The following is a 17,355-nucleotide window of genomic DNA, read 5'->3' on the forward strand; positions in this document are numbered from 1 at the left end:
CCATTCACAGAGCTCCTTTCCTTGTTCCAGGTGGGCTTTTAGCCCTGAAACCCTTCAGATCCCCTTTTCCCAAGGTATCTTAGAGCCACTGCCAGGTTTCTTACATCTCTACTTGCTGCTGGGTCTCACAGACTATTTTATGCCTGAGTAACTTGGGTCAGCAGAGTATTTCTTTCTGAACTCACTGGAATTGCTCTTATTTGATTAAAACATGGCAGCTGCTGAAGTTCTTGGGAGTTCTTTGAGGGATGTTGCCTCTTCCGACAGGTTTGTGCAAAGCCAAGGGTGGTTTGGGCTGGGATGGAGAAGGGAAAGAGGCAAACAAGTGACAAGAAATCAGAGCCACGATGTTAAACAGGTGTAGTGGGATCAGAAGCCATCCCTAGTGTTCATTACTGGCATATGCTATAATACCATCAAATTATTTCAGCAACCTGATGTGAGAATGGGGTGTGGGGTGGAAATTTGCAGATGGTAACAAGGGCAAAAAATGCTGAATGAATTTTAAATCTGCACAGCGTAACATTTTAGCATCAAAGTGAGCATTTAGTACCAAATACCATTAATTAACATTTCCATGGGCTTTTTATTAAATGCTTGCTCAGCAAGTCAAGTGTCTTTCAAGCTCGGAACAGCTGTGAATGTATAAAAATATATTGACACAGATATATTCATGCATGCAAATAAATGTATTTCTTTTCGTTTGTTGTGAATGATTGTTATTATATTATAGGGTTTTAACAAGTTAAAAACGGATTTGCATTATCAATCTGAGCAGCTGAAAGGGGGTTGTACATGAATACCTGTCTACCTGTCTGTAATCACTCTGTAGCATCTGGTCCCAGCTCATTCCCTGTTTCCTACTTGTTAGTAACTCACTCAAGGCAGGGAGAATAAGCCTTTACCCAGATTTAACTTTCTTCATCTCTTTTAAGGCTATTCAGGTACTCATTTAACAGCAGCTTTCCATCCAGAAAAGTTGGTCAATGCCATAAAAAGGGCATAAATTAAGTTTAAAGTAGTGCATTGCAGTGAACAGTCCTACAGTACGCGCAGTACTTACAGCTTAATCATCAGACCCAGCCAGCAATCACCTGATAGCTTTTGTTTTTACCCTGTGATAGCAACTAAATTAATTTGTTTCCTAATAAAATATTTCAGGATGTTGAGAAAACACAGATAAGTAGACAGAATCCTTATTAGGATCATCAGTATTAACATAAAATCCTTTTGTGCTCATTAAGGAAAATACAGTCAATTTAATTAATGCACATTAATCCCCAGTTGACATTAAAATCAGCTAAAAAACAACACTGATATAGATTATTAAAATGAAAGTGTACAAGGTGGCCTCTATAGGAAGAAAATAATTCCTGAAGACCCAGGGCTCCCTTATTTTTTTTTTATTTTTTTTTCCATATGGAAAATGTAATCTGGTTGCCTGTCCGCTACTCTAAGGAAAGTTTGCAGCCGCCAGAGGTTTTCCTGTGGGTCTCAGGGGCAGAGAAAGAAAAGTGATGGAGACAAACATCTGTCCCACATCACTGGGGGGATGTGGAAGAACCCTCTGTCATCCTTGGTCCTTGCTGTGTGCAGTAATGGGTTTGGCAGACCCTGAGCTGGGTTATTTTCAGACTATCGCTAAGCCTGAGGAGATGCTGCTCACCTTCTTTATCCCATGTGAGATTTTTGCACTTTGCTGCCCTGGCCATGATCCAGCAGCGTGTTAAGACATGGCATGATCCCCCAGTGGGTGTGAGCTCATCCCTGCTCAGCAAAGCCCAAACATTTGCTTTGAGGCATGAGGTGCCTCAGCGAGGTCACTGAGATCCCTCGTGTGGCATCAGTTAAGCCGGTGCTTGAGAGCAGTATCGTAAAAAACACCTGAGTGACTCAGGTGTGTGTCACACTGCTCTGACAAAGCACTGGAGGTGTTGAGGCACCCAAATCTCCTGAGCCTCACATGTGTGTTCAGGCATATCCTGTGCCTGGCTGTGTGGGTGCCCATGCAGTGCCCTGGCTGGGAACAATGCAGGTATTTGAGCCCCACCTGATTAGGAGATGTTTGCTGGCACACTGGCAGTGCCCAGGGACCTCTCAACCCATGGGAAAGCTCTGCCAAGACCCGGCTGCTATGGGTGAATTTTCAGGCTGTCCTCAGGGATTTATCCCAATAAGGAGTGGGAATCCAGGGGGATGTTGACTGAATTCAACATCCAGTTCCATTCCTGTATGAGCTGGAGGGATAACTGGGGAGTTTGAGGGCTGGGATTTGCAGCAGTGATGCTTTAGGTACCTGAAAGCACAAGGGATTCCAGCTTCACCCAAGAAGCTGGAATTTCCTGCTCTCCTTCCTTGGTGCTGACTCTGACCACTGAGACAGGGAGCCACGCTCATGTTTGCATTACCCCTGGCCCCGTTTTTCTGCAGAATGCAGCCATTTCAGGAGGAACTGATGGAAACGTGACCCATTTCTCTTCATTTCCCAGCAGAGATGGAGAAGGAGCTTATGTCCTCTCAGACAGAGGAGAGGACCTTGAGCGTAGATCACCATCTCTCTGGGGCTGGTGTAGCCCTTGGAGGACTGATGGAAAGGCAGGGAAATCAAACCTTCCAGCAGGTCAGTCCTCTTTCTTCACTCAGCTCATTTTCTCTTTTAAAGACCTGCTGCAGCATCATTTGAGAAAGGCTCAGGGAAAAAAGCAGAAAACACCAAACTGTTCAGCCCTGCCAAGGGATTGAGAGCCCTAGACCTGCCCAAAGGCAAATTCCAGGCACTTGCCAGGCTTCAAGGGAAAAAGCTGCAGTGCCTACAAATTCTGGTTTTATTTTGACCAGCAGCTGCACAGGCATTTTGAGAAGCCACATTTTGGACATGGGTGTGTAAGTGCCTCTGTACACTAGTAGATGTTGCCTTTGAAAATTGGTTTTAGATGGCTCTGCAAATATTGTCTTCCTAGTTTTTTTGTTGAATGGGGATTGAAATAATTTTCTGATAGAAGGTGGGTGCTGAGGAGAGATTGACCTTCAATATGTAGCTTAGTTTTCAACTGAAGATGGCAGAAAAGTTTCCTGAAAGAAGAAATGTAGTAAGTTTTGGTTTAGAATTCTTGCGTGTGTAGCAAAAAACAATTCATTTTCATAGAATGTAGGGTCAATAATATGTAGCTCTCATCCTGGACACCAATATTGCTAAAATACCATTTAAGGCACAGCAGGTCTTATTTAAGGTAGTGAGTTTTGCCACTGATTGTTTGGTTACGCTGCACTTGGTATTTCTTCATCAGTACCCGGTGGTTTTATTTTGTACAGCTTTTAAATCCAGAGATACAATTTTTTTTCCTTTTCCTCCAGGATTTTTGTCTCTGTTAGAACCTCATGCCCTCCCTTCCCTATTGATTACACTCACAGACTCTTATCTTCAGCTTATAACTTATTTTATTAACTACTTTAGAAAGTGAAGATAAAACATGAAGGAGGAGAAAGGGAATTGTGTGGTTATCCCATGAACAGGGAGGTTTTATTTTTAGAGCATACCTAGGTGCTAACAAAATAGAAGAATTATTTTTCTTTTTAATGGCATGACATGTTCCAAACTATGATAAGGTTTTGGGCTAATTAAATAAGGAGTGAGGTCTGTTAATGTACAATTTTTATGATAGATGTTAGCATGTCGAGTCTTTCCTTCTTTTTGCTTCATATTTTAAAGTTTCCTTTCATGTGTGTGAAAAATGAGTAAAAGTGTCAAGTCTTATCACACCTGACCTTGCTTTTTGGCTAGCCTCTTTCCCTTATCTATCGAACACATTACTCTCCCCATCATAACGTGGTAGTGCAAACATCGCAGCTGCCCGGCAAACATGACCAAAGCTACCTTTAAACTACCTCTAGACTCTTTAAACTCAACTAAAAGGCTGATTAGGTTCCACCTCTTTGGTCATTATCTCATTCCGATAGCCACGCAATGAAAAAGCAATCTAGTAAAAAGCTCTCTCCTAGGAAAGCTAGTTAAAGTGTGTGCTTGCTCAGGACGGTGTACTTAAAGAAAACAATTTATTCGTTCGTCAAAACCAACTGTGTAAACTAGTTTAGCTGTTTGCCGAGGCTTGGAATGAACAAACGTTGTTGTTTTCCTCCCACAGCCCCTCGGGGAGGGGGGTTCGGAGCGGCTCCGGCCCCGGCGCGGTGCGGGGCGGGCAGGGCGCGGCTGCTGCGGGTCCTGCCCCGCACCCTGCCCGAGACAGCCGCTGTCCCTGCCACAGGGACAGCCCTGCCCTGCCCCGCAGCCCACGGAGGGTGCACCAGCCTTCTCCAGGGCACGGAGAGCCGGCACCCCCGCGAGAAAAGCGGACTGGGAACCCCCGGCCGCGCTGCATCTCCCTCCGGCTGATGCTCGCCCTGGGACTGCCTCGGAGGTGCATGACCCTCCCCGTGCTGTTTGATCCGTTCTCCCTCCCCACCTTCCCGGGAATTATCTTCCCTTTTTTTCCCCCTAAACAAATTTAGAAGGAAGAGATTAGCCCGGGGAGGGAGAGGCTGGCTGCGAGCCCGCAGCCGGCGCTGGAAGGGAACCTTTCTCGGGCGGTGTTTGCTCGGGTTCCTTTAGCAAGCGCGGCACAATGGCAACTATTCAGGAATCAGTCAATATGACCTGGCACTAACAAGCCCTAAAAACATATATGCTTCATTCTCACAGAGACTAGGAATCATGTTTTTAAGTGGGATTTAGTTTACTTTGTCAACAGAACAGGTAATGCGGAAAGTCTCCGCTGCGGAGTAAAAGCGCTCCCCGTGCCCTCCTCCAAAAGAGACATTTGGACCATAAAACCGCCTTTTATGAAGAGGACACAGCACAGGTGATCCTAAGTGACAGGGTTTTCCCAGAGTAAAATTAATCTGGGCAGGACAAGCGCCCTGGGAAATCTGTCCGCCTCCCCCGGGGGAGAATCCCGAGGGCTGAACGGGACGAGCTCACATCGGTACCGGAAACGTGGGCAGAGACAAGGGCCCTGGCCACAAAAGGGTTACGAACCCGGCGAGTGGAGCCATTTGTCACCAGCACCCACCAGAGGAAAAAAAAAAAACACCAAAAAAAATTACTGATTAACGTGATCTGTCAATACGCCTCTGCCCCGCGGCACTGCGGGACTGGAGCCGATCCATTAGCTGGCACCTCCTTTGCCATCTCCCTCACCTTGGCGAGCCCCTGCATCCCTGGCCTGGCCCTGAGTCATGGGCAAACATCACCGGGTGCCAGGCTGTGCCCGGGGTACCCGCCCGGGCCGGGCCCGCACCCAGCGCGGGGTCAGCCCGGGGCCGGGGCCTCCTGCGGGACCGGGGTGCAGCTCCAGAGAGTAAATGGGGAGATCCCCACATCTCCAAAAGGCACAGACAAACCAGAGGGGAAAAAAGGAGAGGCAGCTGGGGGGCGAAGATTTGCCCCGCAGCGCATCCCTAACCCGGCAGGAGGAAGGGGTTAAAAATAGAAATAATTATTCTTTCTTTAAAAAAATATATATAAACAAGCAAACAACATTGGAAAACGTTGTTTTCCGCAGCAAAATGTGGGTGCACGCAGGATAAACATGAAAAAAAAAAAAATAAAGCTTTAATGAAAGCTGCCCGGGATGCCCCGCAGCGGGGCTTGGCGGGGGGGGGGGGGCTGGCCGGACCCGGACCCGCAGCTCGGCCGGGGATGGCCGGGGATGGCCGGGGATGGCCGGGGATGCCCCGCTCCGGCCCCGCTCCGACCCCGCCGCTGGCCGGGCAGCACCAGCAGCACCGCTGCGGGCAGCAGCCGCCGGCATCCAGACCTCCCCGCGCAAATTAATTCATCACAGAGCTTGTTAAACAATTTGCAAGGCGTTCGTGATGTGGATTGTGGGGTGGTTGAGGGGTTTGGGTTTTTATTTTGGTGAGGGGGGATGATGGGTGTTTTGTTTTTATCTCCTCTCTGGGGCCAAACAGCAGCTGGCAGCCAAAAGACTTTGTGAACTGTTTCATTTGAGGAGAGTGAGGAGAAAACTGACGTCTGACTCTCTCCGCATTTTAAATATGCTTGAATATAATTGACCGACTGCCGCTATGGAGCGTTTGACGTGCGTGGTGGTGCTGCGCCCGGGTGCTCCGAAAGTCCCAGGAAATGCTCATTTGCAGGAAGAACTTGTTAAAAATGAAGGGCTCGGATTAAATGTAGAGGCTAAAGGCGTTTGCGTGTGCCACCGCTCGCATCACGATTCTGCAAGCGCTCCTCCACCTCTCCCCGTACATCAAATTTTTAGTTCAGAAAAGCCTGGTAGCTGTGCGGTACTGGCTCAGAGAAACCCCTCACTGCATTGCACGAAAACCTCCTCTGTGCTGTAGGACCTGCTGTGTTAAATTATGATCCAAAGGCTGTGGGGTGGGAACAATCAATCAGAATACCTGGGGTAGTGTGTAATGTGTGTGCTCTTGCCAGCGGGAGCAAGCGGCCCCTGAACACAGTCCCCCAGCAGGTTAAATAAATATGATACTATAGACAAACCGAGAGGATCACATGGCCGCATCAATCAGCTGTTGATAAAATACAATCTTCCTTTAATACACGCTGGGAAAGTTATTTAACACTTACAAAACCTGAATTCAGTGCTGTTTCTTTTAGTAAAAGGGGAGAAAAATATTCTTTGAAAGTGCAACTCTTCTTAAAAGGCACGGAGAGGTGACAGTTGCATTTTCCTGGGGGATATAATAGACAGCTTTTAATGAAGCCACAGACACTGTACAAAGTACGTGAGCCACGATGCTGGAAAAGTACAGAAGCTGTTAAAAGAATAAGTCAATGTAGAAGTGGCCAGAGTCGGTTCCTGGCTGCGCATTAGGGTTTATTTCCTTTTCATTCATGATTTCACAACCCGGGTGGCTAAAAGGCTCCCGAGAACTGTTTCTTCTTGGCATGCAATTAGGGACGAGCCGCTCCAAGGAGGAAGCGACCGGGGATTCTCCCCTCCCAGCTCGGCATCTCCCGCAGCTGCCGGACACTGGGAGCGGCTGGAGAAGCGGCGGACACGCGGCTGCTTGGATTTTTCTGAGAAATTGTCAGATAAATACTAAAATATTAGAATTTCCTTTTAAAAAAATCAGTAGTCCCGGGTATTTATTGAAATAAAAGTTTTTATAGGGGCTGATCACAGGGGTTTTGGTTTGGTTTTTTTTTTTTAATACAGGAAGGAATGGGGCTCTCGGGGTGCAATGTGTTTCCCCCCTCTCAGGTGGGAAGTTTTGCCTGCCGAGATAAAAAGAGTTGTACGCTTTGGGATTATCGCCCATTTGTTAACTACCTACTGAAGTGTCCCTTTGGAATTCCCTTCCCGGTGCCTTGTCCCACTTCCCCAGCTGTGTCCCCCTCCCCGACAGGCCCCGCAAATTTTGGGGGGTTTCCAGCCCCTCTCCTCCCACCTGCAGCTCCGCAAGGCACGGGAAAAGTGATCGCCGAGCCCCGGGGAGACACGGCATAAATCACCGGGCAGCCCAAACCTCCGTGGGGAAAAGCGGGAGGAAATTCTGACAAGGTTTCCCCTAACAAATGGAGATTAATGCCCGCTGTAAAAAGAAAGCGGCTGGAAATGATGTTTATACAAGAAAAATCCTGGAAACAGGGGAAAGACTGGAAAAACCCCAAAAGCCCGGCAGGCTGCCGGTCCGGGGCTGATGTCAGCCAAAAAAAATACGGGGCTGAGAAGCCAAGAAGGCGTTTGATTCCCGGTACTCTCCTCCAAAGAGAGAGCCTCAGGGCCAACGTGGGCATCGCGGGGATGCCCCGAACCTCGCGGGTTCCGCCGGGGCTCCTCGGAACGGGGGGAAATCAGCGGGAAATCCCAAATCGGGACGGGACAGGACATCCAGGGTGGGTACGACCACGGGAGAAGGCTGTGCCCGCAGCCGAGGTGGGTGGAAAGGTGCCCGCAGCCAGCCCAGAGGGGATGCGGGCGGCTCCGCGCCTCGGATGCGTTTGGGAAGTTGCGCTAAAGAGCTCGGATGCTTTTGGGAAGTTGCACTAAAAAGCTCTTTACCTGCGCCTGCCACCCTTAAGCGCTCTCCAGGGGCTTGTTGGGCAAATGTAATGGCAAGGCCAGGGGGTCTTGTTTGGCTAGACGTGGGGACATTTGTCATGGCTGACCTGTGAACTTCAGCTTCTGAGCCCAGGACTGTAAGGAGAGGCTCGGGCTAATGTAATAAAGCGAGAGAGACAAGAGGAAAGGCCTATCTTGCCCCAGGGCCACCACATGTTCACTCCGTTTTACTGTCAGTGCTACATGGAAGCTGTGGCTTCATTTCATATTCTATTAATATTTACAGCGGCGATTGAATTTCCCATTACAAAGTTCACCATGCACGCACTGCTAATATGAAATATTAATAGTATTGTGCGCATTATGAAAATTCTTATTATTAAAAAAATATTATATATATGTATATACCGGGCAATTTGCACTGTTAACTTCATTTACTGTGCCTACCTGGCACAGAGGGCACCCGCAGCCCCTATCCCCACTAGGAGTGGCCCGGGTGGCACCGCAGGAAGCAGCGTGACCCTCTCAGTGCCACCTCCACCCATGGGCTGAGTCATTCACTCGTGCAGGGTCACGTTTTCCATCTGTTTTGGGACATCCTGAGGACAGGAGATGCCCAAAGCAGCTTCCCCCAGTGAGGGATGGGGCCGAGGAGAATCAGGTGGCTCCGATGGTGACAGAGGGGTTTTAAGTATTTTTGACTGCTTCTCCCAGCTCGACTTTCCGAGGCGGTTTGAAGCCCAAGCAAAGCCTGAGTGTCTCAAAGATGAGCAATCAGGCATCACCTTACTTTGCAGACCGCAACTGAGTCACTTCTCAGTCTCTGCTCAGGGCGGACAGAGAAATCCTATCTCCTGTGAAAGGAAAATTGGCCGCCGGAGTCCCAAAAGTGCCCCGAGCATCAACTGAAATGAAAGTAAACCGATAATTTCCAGATCGCGTGGAAAACAGAGGGGTATCGAATTTAAGCACCGCAAGCTCAGCCCGGCGGGACGAGCCTGTCCTGGAGCACTTTATCTCGCTGCCCAGGTCATTCTGCTCCTTTTTATTACTTTTATTTATCATTCTGAGCACAAGCAGCATTTCCTTTCCCTGCATCACAAACCTGAACGTTCGTAGCAAAGCATAAATTTGCCATTTGTGTGTGAGGGAGGTGCCGGGAGAGGAAAGTCTGGGGGCTTTGGGGAGCCCCGTGTGCAGCATCCACAGGTGTTTAATATACTAGGGAGAAAGTTGCTATAACTGGGTATTGAGATTTTTTTTTCCCTGAGATAAATCTTCAATTACTCTGATGCCTGTCTGGAACTCATATTCGATTAAAAAAAAAAAAAAAAAAAAAAAAAAAAAAAAAAAACAACCAAAGAAAACTCCAAAAAAAAACAAAACCCAACCTTGTTTTCCTTCAGGTGGGGATCTGTATTGATTTACCCGGGTATTTACTCTCTGCTGATTGCAGTGAGAAAAAACCAGCTCTAGAGTCACTCACTTCACCTTGAATCCTCGGTGAAGGTTGTGTTTGAGCTGGGAGTGTTCCCACCTCCCTGCTCCCTCAGATTCAGTTTCCCCATAGCTCTGGGCCCTGGCTAAGGGGTTTTCTCTGGCTGATTTTGGCCGTGGGATGTAACCAGATGCAGAAGGAACTCCCTGGGCAGCTGTGGGTGCTGCGGATGTAGGGACAGAGAGCTGTTAGCCAGCAGATCGTGGTGGCTCCTCTGTTTTCCCGAAGCCTCTCCCACGCACCAGGAGTAGATGCTATTTATGACTCCTAATAGATGTGGATTAAGGTAATTTAGGAATCCTTGGGTTCGTCTCTCAGCTCGGGGGGATGACAGGCTCTGGGAGGTATGGATGGGTGACATTTCCACCATGAGATCCGTCCTTCCCCCTCCCTGCTGCCCCCCTCCGCGTCCCCCCCTTCCAGCCCTAAATGTGTCATGCTTTGTCACATCCTCTGCGTGTGTGTTTTTAGAGAACATTTGAATAAAAGGCTCGATGCCAGGTATTGGTGACACAGTGGGTGGAATTTGCAGCCTTTCCACAAAGAGTTGGAAGCCTCCATTTGCATAAGGTCAGGGTACAGCTTCTCACAGAACTTTAGCAGCATCTCTGTCTCTTAGCAACACTCTTGCACTCTTGGTCCCTGCATTAAATTGACTGGTCCTTTCCTTTTCTTCCTTTCATAGGGAGGCTTACAATAAAATGTCACCCTTCCAACCTGTGCCTGTCACCCAGTAGGTCATCTGTTTCTCTTACACCTCCTCCCCCCCACCACCACTTCATCTCCAATTAGGGGATGAGATTATTCATTTGGTGGATTCCCAAAACTGCTTCATTTTTTATTTTGTTAATTAATATTAATAACATTTCTCCCTTTGTATTAATAAAAAGGAGCCCTCATAAACAGTGAGGAGATAAGGAGCAAATTGCAGGCACCTGCAAAACAATGGGATTGGAGTGGGGTAATAAGGCGAGTGGAGATAGAGAGAGCAAGGTTTAGGTCATCCTCTCCACCCATTTAGTTGATGCAGGGTTGAACTCAGCATGGAAGCCTTCAATGTGCTCAGAATATTAGAGTCACCCCTCTTGGCTCCGGCATGGGAATTGGTGACAGAATACAGATGCTGATAGGTGGTGTTAATGGAGGGTCAGGCTTGGACAATAGTATCCATCACTTGCCTCATGGCTCTGCTGTCAGATGGAGTCATTTCTGACTGCTCTATCACCAAGATTTGGGAGAGATTCAATTATTACCTTAGGCTTGGCAGCGCTAGATACAAATCTATGCCCAGAGGACTGGAAAAATCACCCTCGTCTTCTTCTCTCCCAAAGTGCTTTTTGCCCCTTCCGAAATATTTTTTTTTAAGGGGGGGGGGGAAGAGAAAAAATTTTAAAAAGGAAAATCAATATCTATGCCATTCAATCTGTCCCTCTGATAGGAATTCCTAGGGGGAAAAAAAATCAGCCAACACTTTGCTCGGCCTGACAGTCACCCACCAGCTCCATCACACTGTCAAACTTTTATGGGGAGGGTTATGGCAGAACCTCTAAACTTTGGAGTCTGTACCCAGAATTTGTGCTTTTCTCCCGAGATTCCGAGATCTGCATCCCTGGCAGGGAGCTAAATCCCATTTCTGGGTGCCAGGGGTGAGCAGGGCACACTGCAGAGCCCCTCTTCACTCTGGGCGGCTGGGGAGATTACTTATCGAAAGCCCTCGTTAACTTTAAGAATGGGGCTAAAGGAGAAACTTTAAGCGCGAAAAAAGCTCTCCATTTTCCCCTTTCTACTTTTTAAAGGTATTTAAGTGGTGATAGCCGTTTTAAATTCAGTTCGGATTTTATTCCCTGGCTCCCCGTGGCGACCTGATCCACTTCTGAGGAGGAATGGCTTGTTTTCTCTTCCACGTTATCCACCTCTTGAGTGGCGCAAATGCTGAGGTGAAACCTGGCGCTTTTCAGCGGTATTTCTTCAAAACTCTTATTCAAATGCCCCTCTCCCTCCTGGCCGTTCCTCCCGAAGCTTTCAGACACTGTAATTCCTGCAAGATAAATTCTCAGGTAATGGGTTCTGAGAAAAAGCAACAGAGGTTAGGAGTCAACTGCCTCCTCTTTAATAATTCACATGTCATATTTCTTCCACTTTGTCAAGTTGGCTAAAGAAGATGGGCAGGGCTGAGACAGGCAGACACTTGAGTTTATTATCCGAGGGCTGGGGGGACCCAGGGAAGGGCGATGCCCCCTCAGCCTTTGGCAATTCCTGCTCGCCCATGGCTCAGGGACTGAACACAGCAACCCTTGGTTTCCAGACTCCTGCCTTCCTTCGCCCTTCCTTGGATCCCCCATCCTCCTCTCCTATTTGCCTTTAAAGCTGTTGCTCATCCCTTCGATTCTCTTACTACCATAATTATTTTTTTCAAGTGTTAAACAGGTAAATCAAAAATAAACCTCAGCAAGAGCCCGTACTTTATTTTATTTAATTTTTATTTTATCCACTGTGCTGTGATTTGTCTCCCCGAGTGCTAATACACTCTTGGGTGGGTTATTTCTCTACTCAGCTTTGTCAAACTTTTGGGACTCGCTGGCTCGGATTCGAACAGTTTTGGATAACCAAAGGAAGGCTGAGATTTAGCAGTGAGGTGAGGAAGTTTGGTTTGGGGTGTCTTCTCCCAGTGCTACAAAACACCAAATGTAGGCAAAAACCTGTCCCTGAAGGGAAAGAAACAAATTGTTCACCCTTAGGAAATTGGTCACCATTCCTTAAATGATAAAGGTCTCCAAAAAGAGTTCAAAATGTGTATGTTATAATCCGAGGAATCTCCGCTAATTTGTCTTTTCAGACGGCTTGGAGAAAAACTTCCAAGATTTTCTAAATTTGCACTTTCCTGCCTCATCCTTGACACATCCTTCCACCACATTCCCCAGCCCTTTCCCCGAGCGTGAGTGCCGATAATGTCATGTACCTGTGAAGGTGTCAGCTGCATTTTGAAATAAAGCAGAAGAAAAGGAGAAGAAAAGCAGTTCGCTGAGCCACACTGCCTGCCCTGGAAAGCGCACATATAGGTGAAAACACGAGTGATAGCAGAGCAGAAAATGTCTTTATTCTTCTGGGAGCTGCCTCCTTTCCCCTTTTACTATATTATTATTTTCCCCATGCTATCGTTTAAAGTAAAAATAGGGTTTTTTTCAACAGTCTTTCATTGAAGCAGCAACACATTTTAACTGATCTTTTGCAGTGTGGTCTCTTATGTGTGGCCATAAGTCTTATCCAGAAACAGTAAATCTGTCTTATCTGTCAGATTTTGGTAACTTTATACATGAAAGGGAAGAGCAAGCAACTTTGGAGGATTTAGAAAAAGGACTTATCAGTGTAAGCAAGGATAACAGCAAGCCCTGAGGCCCATGGGAAGTTTGCCCTTGTGATACTGGCCGGGGTTTGTTACATTTTTTGGTTAGAAGCTCATGACTTTCACCCTTTCTGCAAGCATCATTTCCAGAAACAGGCAGCTCTGCTTCGCGGTGAAGATTGCTCTGGGATTTCGTTGGGGTTTGTTTTTCCTTCCGAGAAAACCCTTCGTGTTACTGGGGCTTCAACACTTCGAAAATAAATATAAACCCGAAACGCGAGCCATGAGCCAAGGGGAAATAGCGAGCTGACATCACCCGGCCGGCGGGAGGGGAGCATCCTTCGGGAGGGATGCAGGAGCTCCGTGCTGTGATTCCTGCCTGCAGCCCTCCCTGCGTGCCTCGTGTCGTGCACAGGGGTGCCAGGCCGGCACACAGGTCACCCTTGGGCTCTTAAAGCGCACCAATGTCCCCAAACTGTCTGCGATTGTGGCGTTCCTCCCTCCCTGCCCCGAGGCGGGTGAGGAGCTCCCCGCGCAGCGCTCACCTGCCATAAGGCACCGCACTACCCCGGCTGAAACTCTTCAATTCACAGTCTGACACTTCAAAACTTTTTTTCAATTATTATTATTTCTTTTCCAGACAACAGCACTTTTTTTTCCTTTTTTTTTTTTTTATTTTTTTTCCCTCCATTTTCCGGGATGGGAGTTGATTTTGCCGGTGCCAAGCCGCTCCCAGAGACACCCGGCAGGGCTCGAAGGGAGAGACAGAGCCATCCTCCATTGGCAACCGGCGATGAAACGCACTTGAAAAGCTGCCAGGGAGAATTAGGATGGTAGCCCTATCCTGCAAAATCAGATGGTTTGCAGTGTCCCTGAGCAGCTGTTAAGCTCGTTGAGGTTTTTTTTTTTTGGTTTTTTTTATTAGTATTAGTAGTATTATTTCCCGGCATAATTTTTTAACACCTGCGAAGTTTGTCTATGAGGATGCCACTAAAGACAGAAGTACTGAGCGCTTGACAGACTCCATAAAGTCCTTGGCATCCTTCTGGGTACGTGACAGGTCCGAGGAGCGGCATGCGAGAGCCGGGGGGTGAGCGCGGCCCGGCGGAGCGCCGCTCCCTGCCCGCTCCGCCTGGCACCGCGGGGCGATGCCACCCCCCTGCAGCCCGGCAGCCGTGCCCTCCTGGCCCAGAGCAGGAGAGGGACGGAGGGATGGCGTGGGGAAGCCACCTGCAGCCCATCCCTCCCGGCTCCGTCGCACACAGCGCGTCCTGCGCGGCGCAAAGGGGACAGGAGCTCTCTAGATGCGCACAGATTTAATAAGGGGGGAAAAAGGAGGTTTGGTGATGTCTGCTCTTTGCTCCCCGATGAGGAGCTGCCGCTGGTAGCGGGGCTCTGTCGGGAGCCCCCGCCCCGCTCCTGGAGCTCTGCCCGGGGAGGATGCGCTGCGCTCCGGCCGGCAGCATCGGCGTCCCCGGGATCAGCGGTTCGGCTCACACCCCTGGCTTCAGCGGTTCTGTTCACATCCAGACATCAGCGGTTCTGCTCACACCCCCGACATCAGCAATCCTGCTACAGCCCTGGCTTCAGCAACCCTGCTCATAGACCATCCGTGTCCCTGCTCACACCCCTACATCAGCGGTTCTGTGCACACCCCGACACCAGCAACCCTGCTCACACCCTACATCAGTGTCCCTGCTCACACCCCTGGCTTCAGCAACCCTGCCCACATCCCCGACATCAGTGTTCTGCTCACACCCCGACATCAATGTCCCTGCTCACACCCCTGCATCAGTGTCCCTGCTCACACCTCCCGTCTGAACCCATCTTCCCCCTGCCTGCCAAACATCTGCAGCATCCCCCCCACCCTGCCCCTTGATTCGCTGTTTCTTCTTATTGAGTTCTCCGAGTCTCTCTGCAACTTGTCAGAACCTGTAATAAAATGCCCTTTTCTTCGGCAGTTAAAGTCCAGAGGGCATTAGATCCATTTCCAGCTGACAGCGGAGGAGCCGGGCAGGGCAGCGGCGGGAGGATCGCTTCTGTGTGCCCCAGGGGCTTTGACTATTTCACATCAAGGCACCCCGAGGGCAGGCTGTCCCCATCCTGCCCTCCTGGCTTGGTCACCCAGCACCACCCTGGGACCAAAGCTGGGGCTCCTGGGCATCCCCTGCCCTGGGGGAGCCTGCAGGTCCCTGCCAGGGAGGGCACTAAACACCAGAACATCCTCATGGCCCAGCCCAGATATGTGAATTGTTCTTATTGTTATTGTCATTTTTTTTAGTTATTTCTTATTATAATTCTTTATTTTTTCTACTAATATCTCCAGAGTACATGGAAGATGCACAACCACTATATGATACATATATATTCTATTATATATTACATACATATATATACACACATATATACATATATACATACATATATACTATTATATATTATATAGAAGGCAACATCAGACACACGCAATGAATATTTGTTCCTTTTATATCCACATGCCTGTGCATTGAGAATAATGCACGACCATAAATATGAATATCTATAAGTGGTGTGTATTTATGCTTGCATGCATATGTACATTAATAATCATGCACTGCACACATGTGTTTGCACAGAGAGGAGATATATCTACATAGAAACATAAAGACACGTTTTCCTTGTGTGGTACTGCACAAAAAAAATGTCCATCCTGCCCAGTCTGCCCCTCCTCTGCTCCCAGAGTTGTGTGTAGGACCAGAAAAGCATGTCAGAGTATAAGGTGTGAGAGGCCAATAAGCCCTTAAGTGGTTACACGTGATTTATTTTCCTTTCAAGCCCAGGCAAACAAATCACAAAGAGGAGGTTGGTTAAAAAACACTCTCAGCAAGGTGCTCTGTAACCCCAGCACAGCCCAGCGTGTCCTGGCACGGGGTCAGGCTGTGGGGCTGCTGCTGGGGCTGCGCCTCTGATCAACTATTTATGGCCACTGCATCTTTGCATAACATTTACTTTGCTTTCTTTAATGGCTTTCTGCACTCCTTTCCCTGCTCCTCGCTGCACACAGCCTCAGTCAGCCCCAGTGATGATATCAAGGCAGGTTTTTCTTTTTTTTTTTTTTCTATGGTCCAGCCAAAGCGAGGTCATTCTAATAATACCCAAGGTCACTGGTGGGAGCCACCGAGTCTCCCAGTCATTTTTCATTTGCTTGCAACAGTTAATGACAGTCACAGGGATGGAGCTGGGAGCTGATGGCCATGTGATGTCACCAGCACATGCTAGGGGATTATAAGGGCAGGTACAGGGCAGGGTTGTGGATTAAAAATGATGGGGAAAAAAAAATCACTATTAACTGCTTCACTCCAGCAGCTTGGTGGAGAAAAAAAAAATAAAAACGTTACAGACAAAGGAGGGGGATTTCTTCCTCCCACCCCCCTCCAAATCAGTCCTCTAAAATGCCAGCTCAACTGCTCCATTTTTTCCTGATTTAGTGACTCAGCTGGAAGAGATCTGTGCAGTGTGTGAGGGGAGGCGCTGCTCGCTGTACCAGCTGCTGGGCAAGAGGTTGCAGAAGCAACCTTGCAATTTCCTGGGGGCGTTCCTCTCCCTCCCACCCAAATCAGGGGCCTCATCCCTTTCCTCCTTCTGCCAAGGGCAAAGCCTGTGCTGGCACCAGCAGGAGTCACACCTAGACAAGTTTTTGGAGGTGTGTTGGGGGAGTTTTTTGGTTGTTTTAACTGATATTTTCTATTCTAGCTGTCCATATGGGGAAAAAAAGAATGAAAAGGAAGCAGATCTCCTGGTTAGATCCCCCTGGTGAGGCTGCTCTGTGGCTGGGAGAGCCCTGGGGAGGTGGGTATTGATTTAACCATGTGCACCAACTGTGAGGTTCATGCTGCAAAGTGCCCCTCACACGGCCGTGGTCATCCTCAGAGCTGCCCTCGCCCCCAGGGAGCCACCCCAGGGCTCCCAGTGCTCATGTGCGGCCCCAGGTTCAAACCCATGGGCTGAAACATCACACCCTGCAAAGCCAGAAGAGTGCAGGGACCAGGGGAAGAAGCTCCACAAATCAGCTAGATACCAAATTCCTGAATAATTTAATAAATACAAACATATTCTGCTCCAAAAGGTGCAGAAGTAAGAATTTTTTAGCCTGTAGGATAACTAATAGTTTGGATAAACTGCTCTTTCTCACTGAGAAACAAACCAAAAGGAAGATAAATTGCATATTAATCTTCACTCAGCCTCTCATCATTAAGCGATTTTGTCTTTGTTATCTCATCTTACTGTATTTATTTATGAAACATGACCTTCTCATAGCCTTTGTTTCTGCATCTTTATTCTTTTCTGACATATTAACTGTAGAGTGATCATCAGTTTAATGGTTTATTACTGTCAACACATATATTTAAAAAAAATTCCATGGAGAAAGTTGGATATCAATTAAAATCTTCATCAAGTGATTTTTATTAATTCAATGTACAAGAGAA

General features: G+C 48.1%; 1 long non-coding RNA gene across 3 annotated transcripts in view; it reads left to right on the forward strand.

The window, feature by feature from the left end:
* The window catches only part of LOC106629238 (uncharacterized), a 62,916-nt gene that overhangs the window by 41,090 nt on the left and 4,471 nt on the right, over positions 1-17,355 (forward strand). For 2 of the 3 annotated variants that reach the window (XR_003379403.2, XR_003379405.2), the window contains one exon: positions 16,622-16,717. This is a non-coding gene — a long non-coding RNA (uncharacterized LOC106629238). Of the gene's footprint in view, positions 1-2,554; positions 2,884-16,621; positions 16,718-17,355 lie in introns of those variants that run through there. The other variant, XR_003379404.2, reaches the window with a different exon arrangement.

This window comes from Zonotrichia albicollis, chromosome 11, assembly GCF_047830755.1.
Source record: "Zonotrichia albicollis isolate bZonAlb1 chromosome 11, bZonAlb1.hap1, whole genome shotgun sequence".
In the NCBI taxonomy this organism is placed as follows: domain Eukaryota; kingdom Metazoa; phylum Chordata; class Aves; order Passeriformes; family Passerellidae; genus Zonotrichia; species Zonotrichia albicollis.